Source organism: Lepidochelys kempii, chromosome 3 (genome assembly GCF_965140285.1).
Source record: "Lepidochelys kempii isolate rLepKem1 chromosome 3, rLepKem1.hap1, whole genome shotgun sequence".
Classification (NCBI taxonomy): Eukaryota; Metazoa; Chordata; order Testudines; family Cheloniidae; genus Lepidochelys; species Lepidochelys kempii.
Genome location: NC_136382.1, coordinates 189724989 through 189739213, shown reverse-complemented (window position 1 = coordinate 189739213; position 14225 = coordinate 189724989). Strand labels below are relative to the sequence as shown.

Genomic DNA, 14225 nt, shown 5'->3' with positions numbered 1-14225 from the left:
AGTTGTTAGGCTCAATTTGTCTACCACCGTGTTTACAATTTGTCTACCACAGTGTTTAATACCTTGACAAATTAAAGTTCAGTGTTATGAACCCTTTTCTTTACAATATGTTTTCCCCTCACTAATCTTGGTTTTTGGGGAAATTGTCTACAATTAGGAAAATAATTTATTAGTAGCTCAGTGGGAAACAAAACTAACCCATGCAAATTTAGTATTTTGCACCACATTTTAGCTATTCAACCTTCATTACATTCAATGAGATTTACACAGCTAAAATCCTGTACAACCTGATAATGTATACAGGCCTGGCCAGACTGCAGCTCATGAGTCCCATATGGCTCTTTTACAGTTAAAGTGCAGCTCACAGAGCCCCCCCGCCCCAGTACTCCCCATTCTCCACCTACCAGATTGGGAGGGAGCTCTGGGATTCTGCCCTGTGGTGGGTTGCTGAGAAACTGATCATGTATATTCTGAATTTTACTTCTTATAAAATTAGTTCCATGGAAGAAGATCATAGTGGAAGTCCGTTGTCTTGCAAAATACACAAGATTTCACTTTTAAACATCCAGTGCTACTGCAAAGCACAGATAAAAATGTACATTTTTTTTTAAAAAAATAGATAAGATATCAGGGTATAAATCACAGAGATAAACTGGAAACTTGACAAAACAGAGACAGCCCTTGTAAATGTAAAGTGGAAGATATCTTCAGCTTAAACCTTGTAATCTGAAGGACAAAATATTGTTTATTAAAGCAGTTTTAAAATACTCCAATGTAGTTTATAAAATAAAAGATAAACAGTCTAGGCATGAGTAGAAAGACTAAATTAAATATAAAGAAAAAATATAATGTTCATTTAAAGGTTACAAATTCACAGCCCTGAAGGCTAAACCTTTTTATCTACAGAACAAGTGGAATCAGTGGAGCAAAGGTATCAACAGCAGAAACGTTACATGTTGCCTGCCCCTTTAAGGACTTTTGGTCTCAACCTCACCTATAATTGATCAGCTACCTCCCGGCTGTAGTTATAAGAGCCGACATGTGGCTCAAGGTATAGCTACACTTTGAGCTCTGGTGCGATCCCCAGCTCCCACAGGCACACTTGTGCTAGCAAACCTGCTTAAAATAGAATATAACTGTGGCAGCACAGATGGCAGGAGAGGGTAGCTGCCCCAAGTATGTACCTAGTGTCTCTGACAGACATGCACTGTGGGCAGCTAGCTCATTCCACTCATTGAGCTAACACAAGTATGTCTCCTCAAGCTGGGACTCAAACCTACTGCTCCAAGTGTAGATATACCCTTAGCTGGAAGACAGCTGTAGGGGGGAGGTTGGCTCCTGTGACTGTCCCTAGAGAAGACAGAAGGGGGCAGAGTGAAAGGCCTCTGGGCCTGCACCCTGTGTTGGTCAGAGGAATAGCTTAATTTTGTGTTAACTTTGCAATTTTTTGTTTCAATTAATAAACTGTGCATTGAAGGAAATGCTTGAATGAGATCTGGGCATGGTATTGAACTCTTCCTGGGCTGGGAAAACAAGCCAGCACCCATATAGCACATTTCCCTGCACGGGCCTGAAAATAAGCTTCAGCCCTATGCAGAATGGACCATTTATTCTTGAAAGAGTGGTTCAGTCTTCATTCCCATTCATTTGATCCCTGCGTCTGTTAAGATTCTTGACAATTTGTTAAATAGCATCAAATACAGTTTTTGTTAAGCAGACACATACCTACTGGGAACCAGACTGAGAGCAGTAGCACATTTTACTAAAAGCACCAACCAGACATCATATATAACGACTTTCAGTCACCACTGATATGGGATGGAAAGGATCATAGCCCATTACTACTCCCATTCCCTCTCAGGTGTACGCTGCACACTAAGACCAGACTCAGGTTTGAGCCTAAGCCCCCATTTCTGTCCACACACACATCAGTCTGACTTGGGTCAGCAAGTACTCAGGGTCCAGGTGAGTCAAAGCCCAGCTACTGCTGTGACTCGGATGCAAGCCCTGTCATTCTGCGATGGTGATGCAGGTCAAGTCACAAGGTCTGCATTGACCAGTATGGATGCATTAGCATGTCTGTGGAACCTGGGTCCAGCAATTGTAAACCCAGGTTTACAATGAGGTATGGATACTCAAGCATGGGCTTGGAAACACTGAGTCTTTAAGCCCAGGACCCACAGACCTGGCTTAGTGTGTAGTGTAGACATACCCCCAGAATCATATAAAACACTACAGAGCATACTGAGAGGCACAACAGAGATCTCTGCTGGGTCAGGTCATATTTTCAGTAAAAGAAGGGAGAAACATTGACTATTACACAGAGGAGGATGTACTAACATGAGTTTCATCAGACAGGTGGATACTCTTCCAAGGTAGATTGTTCACATCACTTGAGTCACTTAAAAGGAGACAGTAGGAGTGTTTGGGAGGAAGGACAGATATATGGTTCTAAAATGACAGATATGTTGCACAGACCCATCAGAGAAAAGGACCACACTGAACTAAAAGGAAAGAGGCTAGGTTATATGGGCCTAGAGGGGAAGGAGAACATATTGAACAGAGAGACAGCCATGAGGTTAGGTACGTCACACAGGCATGGAAAGATGTTGGGCGTAGTCATATACTGTGGAAAGGAACAAAAGGGAAGGTTGCTAGGAGGAAGGAGTGTCATGGGCCTCTTGGGTGAGACGGGTGGTTGTTGAGTAGGATGGAAAAAAGATTATTCCTTGAACTGGAGGGAAGGGGTAAGTTGAATCTATCGGAAAGTTGCACAGTCAAGCACTGGGCAATTAGGAAATACCAAAAATAATGTCAGTGCAGCCATAATTCAGCTCCTTTGTACATATGCATAATGATACAGTCCAATTACATGATCACATACTATTTTTCCTACAGGACCCCTACCTCATTCAGTGCAGGGGATGGACAGTGTTCTGGGAAAATGAACTAAAGGACATGGCTATCTGTGGGTTCCCTGCCTCATTTATTACAGAAGTTGGCAGGTGGGTGGTAAATGGAGACAGGTAGCTGCAGGAAGAGATGGGATGGCCTCATGATTAAGGCAGCTGAGTGCCACAATGGAGAGATTATATGGGCCTAGAGGAGAAAGAGAATATATTGAACAGAGAGGTAGTCATGACATTAGGCAAGTCACAGGCATTGAAAGACGTTGGGTCTGTCTGCCTCTGCCACAGAGTTCCTATGTGATGCTGGGCAAATGACAAACCAAACTTTTCACACGTGGCCACATTGTGTTCCTCATTTTCTGGGTACCCAACTTGAGATACCTAGGGTCTGATTTGTAGTAAGTGCTCAGCACTTACAACTGGGAGCCCTACTCTGTACAAATATAGTGCTATAAAATGCTAAGTACTCTGACAAATAAGGCTGTAAGCTTCTTAAACTGGGCACCCAAAATTAATGGACTCTTGAAAGTTTTGCTGTGCCTCAGTTTCCCCATCTGTACAGTGGGGACAAGAGCACCCCCTCACCTCACCGGGGTGTTATGAAAATACACTCAGTAATGTTTGCAAAATACTAAGACACTTTGATGAGAGCACCTTAGAAAAAGCCCATGAGGAAATTAATAATTCTGTGTTTAGTGCTCAACATCCAAAAGCTGCACTGAACTTTGCATGGGGGCACACAATGAACAAGGAGGACAAAAAGAAACGTTAGCTACCTATTCAGTGATCATCTGGCCTATTTAAAGTGGACTCACCAAAGGGCCAGGTCACTCTTCAGACATAGCGGGTCGAAGAATGGTGGAGGAAACGGAGGCAAATGTCGTTGCAGCACTACATCTTGACATGGTGGGGCATTCTGGGTGGCAGCTTTTGCTACAGGGCCTAGGTAAGGTTGTACATGTGAATTTAATTCTAGTAGTTCTAATCTTTTGGGTGTTTGACATCACAATTTTAACCTTCATTTTACAGTCTTTTTATGTATTATATGCCTTGGAACTATATTTTTAAAGCCATCAAGAACCCAGAAAACTGAAGTACAGAAATGAGAGATTTTAGTTAGCACAGCCTTCAAGCCCTTTTTCACATTAGCAAATGTGTCCTTTGCTAATAGACCTTAAAAGCTTGGATGTTTAACTTGTCAGGTGGACCCTCTCTTCATCAGGCTGAATGCAACCATCAGACCTGTGGTAAATAACAAGCCTATAAAAGAGAATGTTAAATATCACCTTGCTGTGTCAATAGGAAACAAGCTAAATGTAGGGAAGTCCTGGTCACTACTGAAACAAAGGGTAACATTTCTGAATGCCACCATAAGACACACACTGCGTTCTCATTCATAGTGTAATTTATTCTTTGGGGTTTTTTTCCCCTGCTTATCACTTTTACGTGACAAGGAAAGCAACAAAGAGAGGAAGAGAGGAGAAAAGAGACAGTAATGGCAAGAACAAAGCTTTAAAATGTCTTTTGTTCCCCTAACAGCATCAGAAAGAAAAAGAAAAACCACAGAATATAGGTATATTAGGAAACATAAGAGCGAAGAGATCCAAAAGAAAGTCCAAGTCAGTCAGTAGATCCAGTGCTCAACATCCAAGTAGTGCAGACTAACTCGCCAAATCCACACAGACCCCACCCACAAATTATGCAAAACTAGCTACAAAGGAACTGCAGAAGTTTTCTACGCAGCTTTTCTGCACCCTGCCTCCTTCTACACAGGAGAACTCTGCCTGTTGCAATGTCTTCAGACCTTTCCAGGTCTCTTACTTAGGCTGGTGAGTTTATACTTGATTTAAAAAAAAAAAAGAGTGTTAATTGATCTACAGGGAACAACCCTGCCCTGGCAGAGAGATGTACCAGGTGATCTAATAGTTCTCTTTTTTCTCTAACTTCTGGTTCTGATAATCCAAAAACCACAAGCATCTTCCCTTTTACAGGCCTATGATTCCCTCCACTTTATAGGCCTGTGATTCTGGAGCCAAATATTATGGAATTTATATACGTACATGGTCATGCAATATCATCATGTATATTATAAAGGCATCACAGGATTGGCAGTACTGGACTTCGCCAAGTACACAGTGATGCACATCAGAGGACTCAGGTCAATACACTACTTTCCTACCCCAAGATATATAAAGACTAAAGTGGATTAAATGGTAAAATGTTCCTACCAAAAATCTCCACAACTACAAGCAGTAGAATAGTTCATATTTTGATTTTTCAGCTACTTTAGTTAAATTATCTTAAACTCTTAAAATTAGCAGTGGTAGAGAAAGTAATTTAAACATGTATAATGGACTTAATTCTGGCAAAATCTGTTGCTTTATAAAAAGTTTCCCTGCTAGGAGCACACTTCCTCAAGGGCTTGCTGTTCTAATTGTAACTCTTCCCTATAGTTTTTATATTCTGAATAATAATGCTAAACTTAAACAGGCTGCTAAATTCTCTACTGCACCCATGTGGGAAAATCCAGGGATCCTCCACACAAAAGTCTGTTGGTACAACTGTTCAGGTAAATTGTGCCCCAGCATATGAGGAAATAGGAGAATAAATTCCCAGCCTCCATGACCCATCTGATAGAAACATAAAAATTAACGGTCGGAAGGAATTTTAGTTCAATAAAGTTCATATTCCTGCCTTTCAGCAAGCCATCTGGATCCATTTACTCTCCTAGATAGAGATCTCTTAATATATTCATCAGTTCTATTTTATACTAGCAGTATCCACTAGCTTGCTTGGCAGAATATTACATACATCTTTGGCTGAAATCATAGAATCATAGACTGGAAGGGATCTCGAGAGGACATCTAGTCCAGTCTCCTGCACTCATGGCAGGGCTAAGTATTATCTAGACCATTCCTGACAGGAGTTTGTCTAACCCGTGTCAAGGCTGAATCCTCACTCAGTCACTTTGAGTGCAGAAGGTAGGGGCCTGCAAGGATTCTAAAAATTAACACTTGCCACTTGCTGAAAGGTTACAAGCAAACAAAAGCATCTGGGGTTAGCACAGAGAAGATCCACAAGCCAAAAAAAAAAAAACCCAAAAACCTAATCACATCTATTTAAACATGCCCTGTCCAATCATTTCTTCTAAGCATGGAAGATGAATGTATATACCTGGTTCAAGCCTTACACCGCATTCCTGCTGCCCTCTTTCTCAGAGGGGCACAACACACAAACAAAGGGAAGTTCCCCATGTAAGAAAGTTCTAGCCCTCCCACTGGCTCTTTTGGTCAGGTGCCTACTCCTTTTCCTTTACCCAGGGAACATTGTTAACCCTTTACAGGTAAAGAGAACAAAGAACAGCCAACTATTTATAGCTAATTGGCTGGCTGGGTGTCCATAAAAGAAGCTACCCTTCATTTATCACACCTGCTCTTAAAAATCTCCAGTGATGGAGATTTCACAACCTCTGTGGGCAATTTATTCCAGTGCGTAACCACCCTGACAGGAAGTTTTTCTTAATGTCCAAGCTAAACCACTCTTGCTGCAATTTAAGCCCATTGCTTCTTGTCCTGTCCTCAGAGATTAAGGAGAATATTTTGTCTCCCTCCTCCTTGCAACAACCTTTTATGTACTTGAAAACTCTTATGTCCACCCTTTAATCATTTCTGTTGCTCTTCTCTGGACTTTCTGCAATTGTCTACTTCTTTTCTGAAATGTGGTGCCCAGAACTGGACACAATACTCCAGCTGAGGCCTAATCAGCACAGAGTAGAGTGGAAGAATTACATCTCATGTCTTGCTTACAACATGTCTACTAATACATTCCAGAATAGTGTTTGCTTTTTGGTTTGTTTGTTTGTTTTGCTTGTTACACTGTTGACTTATATTTAGCTTATTTTAACAGTGGAGACAGAGCAGTGTTCTCAACTGCTTTTCCAATCAAAAACAGCTGTAAGGTTTGTCTTAGAAGAAGGAGTCTAAGTTTTACCTTGGAAACAAAAGAGTATATATATATATATATATATATATATATATATATATATATATATATATATATATATATATATATATATATTATAGACTAAAATTGATTGCTTTCAATAACAATATCACTGCACATTTATAATCCAACTTGAAAGTGAGTTAAATCCTCTCTCTCAAGCTGATTACTACAAATTACTAAAAGTTCGTACAAAACATTTAAACTGCTTTAAAGAATTCTTTAAGAATTCTAAACAATTAGAGTCATTAGAAGGAAATTGCAGAATTACAGTGTGCAAGGAACTGACATGCCTGAAGACATGAAAATAACTGCTTAGGATGGTAACATGAAAAAGAAGGCCATAGAGAAATATTAACAACCATATAGCACTGTTTTCCTTATCAATGATATCATTACAACACTGACTGTCATGCTTATTAGCTTGTTGGTGGTTCTGTACTCTAAGGCTGGGATTTCCAAGAGAGCCTAAAGGAGTTTGGTTCCCAGCTCCCACTGAAATTCACTGGGGTTTGGGGGTGTCTCTCTGAAAAGCTTAGGCTTGTTAGAGTCAGCATTACCATGGATATGAAGTAAAGGGTCAAGAAAAAAAGAGTGGGAGAATCAAAGAGGTACGAATTAAAGGAGCAAATATCTCATATCAAAGTGTCCTGACTGGAGTAATTACGGAACTTAAAAGATTCAACAGGATTCAGCATAGGCCTAACTCTGCTCCCACTGAAGTCAATAGGCATTTTACTACTGACTTCAAATGGAAGCAGAGTTAGGCCAATGCTGAGGACTTCTGAGAATCCAACCCTAAATAACCATCACATGATCAAGAATTTCGATGAACTGCACTGTAGGGCAGTTTCCGCATGCAGTACAACAGTGTGTACTATGTACCCCACACATACACACCCCAACCAGATTTGATTCCCATCCCCTTTTTTATTTATTTACTTATTTATTCTCTATTTATTTATTTTACAAGTAGGGCCTCACATTCTGCCTGTGGAAACGGCAAGCACTGCAGAGGCATGCACTTCAGTGGGATTACTGGTGTGCTTAAAGTTAAGCCCGTACTAAATACTTTGCTGGATTGGGGGCAGAGTGCTCAGCACCTTGCAGAAGCAATCCCCAGATCCGTAAGCCTGTTGCAATATGTTTTGTTTTGACAATTTTGCAATATAAAGTGCAAAACGTGAACAGCAGAAAGACAATCAAACTGTTTGCTACTTGAGTACCTGGAAGCCTATCCTGTTTATAAATAGTAAAATGTATGTTTATGTAAAGGGAACCACTGATTTACTAGAACTGATTGCTTCACAGTCTAATTACTTTTCAACTGGCTGTTACAAATTAAGATGTCATTGATGGCTTTTTGAGATATATTTCATTTTAAGCAAATTTATTCTATAATGGAGCACATCATAATGGAAAACAGCATTCCCTCTCTTCCCTCCTCTTTGTAGCCTGATATCTTGACAAGTAAATTAAATTTAGCAGTTAAAATGCTTCCATTAGTAATTTTATTAAGTTAATTAAGGAATCTCTCTTTTTGAATTTTAACTACCTTCATTTCAGCACAACCTTGATTTTTTTTAAATTCCATATATTTAGTAACCACAATGGCTTTTGAGCCAAATAACTATCTATAAACATTCTTGTGGATATAAGAATCCTAACTTAAGTAGGGAAAAAAGTCATTAAGGAACAGGTGGTTATTTCTCATTTTATCTAAAATTCCTCTGCCTTTAAAAAAAAAATAAAAAGCAAAACAAGCCACCCACCTCCTAGTACAATTGTTCACTAGTCCTATGAATAAAATGAAGAGCTGCAAGCCATAGCTTCCAAACAGTTAAAGCTAGAGCTGTATAAATCAGTCTTAATAAAATAAGAACTAGCCCAAAACCTTCATCCAAAAGTTGAGTCAAACTCAAACGTATTTTGGCAGTTTATGGGAAGTCCTATGCTTTATTACTATTTCTTTAGTTTTCATGTGCATCTCAATTTCTTGGTTTTTGAAAGCAACCAGACATGGACAGATTCATTCAGCTTTGTTCCAGCAATTTAAACACGGACACACAAAAAAATCACAAGAACAAATGTTATAAGTCCAATTTTTCTCTATAGAAAGGTAAAAATACTTTAAAATTTGTCCCTTGGTAATAGTATCAGTAGATCTTATATTCGGGAACTATTCCATGCACTTTAAATGGGTTGGCTGTAATCGAGCCTTCTATTCCTTGGCCTGATGAGTCTATCTAGTGATGCCCTGCATACCACAGCTGCATCAGAATAGGACCACTGTTAACACTATTCAAGTCACTCTAGAACATGTACAGACCTGATTTTCCTTACTGTAGATGATCTTTTTTTGTTTGATGTATTCTTGGATCAGAGTAAATATTGGGAGGCTCTTGTTTAGTGAAGGCTGCCTGGAGAAAGATTTTAAATTGCTTTCTCACATTTTTAATTATAATGAGGATTGGTGATGCTATGGTAGTTCATCTCAGCAACATACTTTTTTAAAGTGACAATTTTGTTAAAAGGTCTATTGCTTGTTAAGAAATTGTGTTTTATTCTTCTATATTTATCGTGACTACTATAGAGATCAATGTTTGCCATTAAAAAAGGGGGGCATGTTTTTTAGTTCAGAAACATGGTAAATTTATACTAGTTGATGCAATTATTGGTACTATATATTGTTTCTAGTCGGTAATTAGATTTCTATTGTTTTTATTACTAAAATAGTCACTGGTTTACTTTACTCTTAACATGAAAAGCATAGATATAATTGAGGTATTCTAACTACAATACAAGCCACGTCTTTCATATTTTAAGAGCATCATTTGTTCTCAATGTATGGCTCCCCTTCAACAATATAGTTTGTTTCACATTTATAATTAATTTTAAGATGACATTTTCTCTTGAGGAAAACAGAAATTGTAAGGTTTTTTTAAAAACCAATAAGGTTATGGAGCTTGAGTTTGGTGGAGATTGGAGCATTTAATTGGGAGGAGATGCAATTGTAAGAATGAATTTATGGGTTTTTTTCTGCATGCTAGGAAACAAGGATTGGCTTTAAAAATCTTGCACTGTTAAACAAAAGATTCACAGGCACAAAGGAGGCTGTACAGGTTGTGAACTGAAGTGACAAATCTTAGTGAGTGGGTGAGGAGGAACATGCAACTTTATATCAACCTTCAAATAAGGGCTACAGCTAATTGTGAGAAGGAGGAGCAGTTAAAGCCATGTCCATTCTAAGTCTTTGGAGTATTCTCTGATTTCCTCCCCGGTTGTCCCTCACTCTGTAGTATATTCTAAAGTAGGATGAGCATCTAGTCTGAGATAAAAGTTCATGCTTAAAATGAAAACAAGAATACTGCTAACCACTCATCTGCACAGGACTGGGATCAGAATATTGCAGAGATAATTTATGTTCCCAGTTAATGTGGTTTCCAAGAAACTTAAAAAAATTCATTGGGGTAACTGATTCCTGTTACTATGTTCTTTATTTCATATTCTTCTGTGAAGGGGACTGTGACGAGTTGGACCCCTGTTCTGGGATGCCACCTGATATATTGAGGTCCCACTGAGCCTGCCCGTTCCACCAGCCTGGGCTTCCTCACCCTGTCCTGCTGCACACATTCTCTCTCACAAAACACACAGGTAGGGACACATCCAGCTGTAGAATCACACAGTCTGCAATCAGCTCTATGTGGGAAGACTCAGCTCAGGGACTGCCCGGCACTCAGGTGCACTCACCCTCTGGAGTGTAATTATATTGTCTTGCATTGTATAGAGATCTATACACCATAAGCTCATGAAATTCGCTCCCTCCCTCTATGTGGAGGAAAATATGCACAGCTTCCCCCCCACCCCCAGATATGAATTGCCCAAACTGAGTTTTAGAACAAACAAAAAATAAGTTTGTTAACTATAAAAGGTAAATTATATGTGATTATAAGGATAGCAAACAGAACGAAGCAGAGCACTGAGCAAATAAAACAAAACACATAAACTAAGCAATATATACTAAAGAATATAGGCTACAAATAATAATTTCTCACCCTAAATGTTATTTTAAGCCTGTTGCAGAATTTTTGTGGACAGACAGCTCTTGCTTGCAGCTTAAAACTCCAGGTATATCCTTCGCAGGCCAGACACCATTCCCGGTCCGGGTTCAGCCCCTGCCCTCATCAGCTTAGTTCCTTTGCTGAAAACACCTGAAAAAACAGTCTTTGTTCTTGGCAGGGAGGCAGTGGAGAATAACCAAGATTAGCTCACTCCCCAGCCTTAAATAGGATTTACATACGGTGGGAATTCTTTGTTTCGTAGTTTGACCCCACCTCCTTCCAGTGGAAAAACACCAGCATTTCAGGATGGTATCCTGTACCAGGTGACATGATCCCATGACCTGCAGCGTCAAAGCAGCATCCCAGGAAACTTTTCAGGAAGGAGGAAGATTAGCATCTTCAAAGTCCTATTGTCCTTCCTAATGGCCCATCAGGGTGATTGCCTACTGTCTGGTGGGCGTTCCCCAGGTGCAAGCACTTTTGTAATTGATACATAGTCCATATTCCTAACTTCAGATACAGAAAAGATACATGCATATGAATAGGATAATCACATTCAGTAAATCATAACCTTTCCAATGATGGCAAAGAGTCCTGTGGCACCATATAGACTAACAGACGTATTGGAGCATAAGCTTCCGTGGGTGAATACCCACTTCGTCGGATGCATGTAGTGGAAATTTCCAGAGACAGGTATAAATATGCAAGCAAGAATCAGGCTAGGAATAATGAGGTTAGTTCAATCAGGGAGGATGAGGCCCTCTTCTAGCAGCTGAGGTGTGAACACCAAGGGAGGAGAAACTGCTTTTGTAGTTGGCTAGCCAGTCACAGTCTGTGTTTAATCCTGAGCTGATGGTGTCAAACTTGCAAATGAACTGAAGCTCAGCAGTTTCTCTTTGAAGTCTGGTCCTGAAGGTTTTTTGCTGCAGGATGGCTACCTTTAAATCTGCTACTGTGTGTCCAGGGAGGTTGAAGTGTTCTCCGACAGGTTTTTGTATATTGTCATTCCTAATATCTGATTTGTGTCCATTTATCCCTATGTAAAAGGTGCTACAGGACTCTTTGCTGCTTTTACAGATCCAGACTAACACAGCTACCCTTCTGATACTTTCCAGTGATATCTCACATGACCTATCTTGCATAAAACATCTTAGTTATGCCATATTCCTGTCATAACAATATTTCTATGAAGAATATGGGGTGTAAGGTCACAGGGACATTTCAGAGTTCTGTGAAGCTATATCCAAAAAGTGATACGAAGCAAGTTAAATGTTCCCCTTACCTTAAGCTAATCATACCTGAATGGGGCACCCATTAAATTAACAGAAAAATCTAGATTCAACCCATGGAGAAAAATAGCTTGCCAAAACCTCACCTCAAACAGAAGACTCAAAAGTAGGGATGGGATAACAAGTTTTATAAGAGTAAATGCTTCACACTTCTCAGCCTTTCACTGAGTACTTTCATAAGCACTTCCCTATGTACCAGTTCTATGTTTCCCTCTGTAGCAAGCTGAATTTGGCTGAAGGCCACAGCAATTGAGTTCTTATTAAAAACAATAATTATGGTTCTTCCCCATCAGAGTTTCTTTCTCACAACAACCCAGATTCTCCTCAAAGTTCTGATGGCAAAATTCAAACATATTGTGATGTCTGGTAATTCTGTTCAAAACTAAAGAAACAGCTCTTGCTATAGTTTCCTCCACTCAGATATTCCTGCTAGGTTGCCATACTCTCTCAACAGATCTGGTGGTTAAAGACTAGGTGATCAGACAGAGTTTTCTCTGACTCTGCGAGAGACTAACTCGCTTCTTCTAGTTTCCTCTTATCACTCTTCCCAAGATGCCTTGTTGTAAAGGTTGAGAAATCCAATTTCCCTTGGGACTACATATCCCAGAATTCTTTGTGCATGAAAGCATGGGGAGCATTGATTCACCTAGATTTCAAGGCTCTGGACCTGAGCCCAACACAGAATTAGCAGCCTGCAACCATCAACTACATGCCAAGACCTCTCTCTATGGTAATTTTCAGATATCACTCTTAGAATGGGAGTCCCAGAGCCTTCCCTCCTCAGTCTTAAAGGACTATTATATCCCATTACATGATTTCATCTGAATAACTCAACTGAGTGACTTACCCAACACCTACCAAAGATGAGGGCTTCCTGAATGAGATTTAATCATAGTAGAATACAGAAATACTTGTTACACAGGAATAACAGGTGAACGAATTATCCACATTTATTTCAGCTCCTCAATTTGGTGAGAGTTTTTCTGTTATTTGTAGCACAGATTTGCAACCCAAGAGGTCTGTGTAAATATGTAGCCTGAAATCATTCAACATGCCTACAGGCAGTCTGATAGGCTTTTAAATAACCTCAGAATAACTTCAGAATTAAAGTCATGGGCATTTTGAGGCTTTCACATCAGAGTACTCAGTGCACATGTGCATCCTTTATAGGACGTTGAAAAAATAATTACATGTTTACAAAAATATGAAAAATCATTTACTTTAACTTTAAATCCCATTTTAATGCCTCATCAATACTAAATACAATATGTTAACCAAAGTATTCTGAATCCTGGATATTCTTCTTCCTCTAAAAAGTTAAAAACCCATATATATATATATATATATATATATATATATATATATATATATATATATATCTTTACCAATATACCTCATTAAAAAGAATGGAAAAGGCTTATAGTACTTATGTACTTATAGTTTATATGGACAGTAGATAAAATAAATATGCAATTTTTAGATTATATATAAACTGTAAAAGCTATGTCCTATATAAGCTGATCACTATAAAACAGCCCTGAACTTTTCAGTATGATTTTGTTCAGTTTTAAATTAAGAACCTACCTTTACTAGTCAGATAACTTTGTTTACCCTTGGGTAGTCACTTAAGATCAGTTCAAAACAATTCAAGAAAATTTTAAAATGAAATTTAGCACTTCATAATTTGATTTGTTGGAAATTGACAAACAAAGCTTTACAGTGATTTTTAAATAAATCATAATTAATTACATGTGCAAATGCATCAACTAAGTTTGGACGTGCAATTAAATAACTAATCACAGTTTGGAAAGGGTGAAAATTGCAATGGCATGCTAAAACAGACAACCATGCCCTCAGGCCTATCCCGGTGTTCCTGTTTGCTCACTGAGGCAAGCAATGGGTTCTTCTGCAACAAAGCACCACCTGTTGAAAACATACTAGTACACCTTTCACTCAAAATTACA

General features: G+C 39.1%; 1 protein-coding gene and 1 long non-coding RNA gene across 9 annotated transcripts in view; one reads left to right on the top strand and one right to left on the bottom strand.

The window, feature by feature from the left end:
• LOC140909618 (uncharacterized) overlaps positions 1-14225 on the bottom strand; it is a 754751-nt gene that overhangs the window by 368832 nt on the left and 371694 nt on the right. The gene's annotated exons all lie outside the window — the stretch shown is intronic.
• The window catches only part of LOC144930437 (uncharacterized), a 195871-nt gene that overhangs the window by 17819 nt on the left and 163827 nt on the right, over positions 1-14225 (top strand). The window lies entirely within an intron of this gene.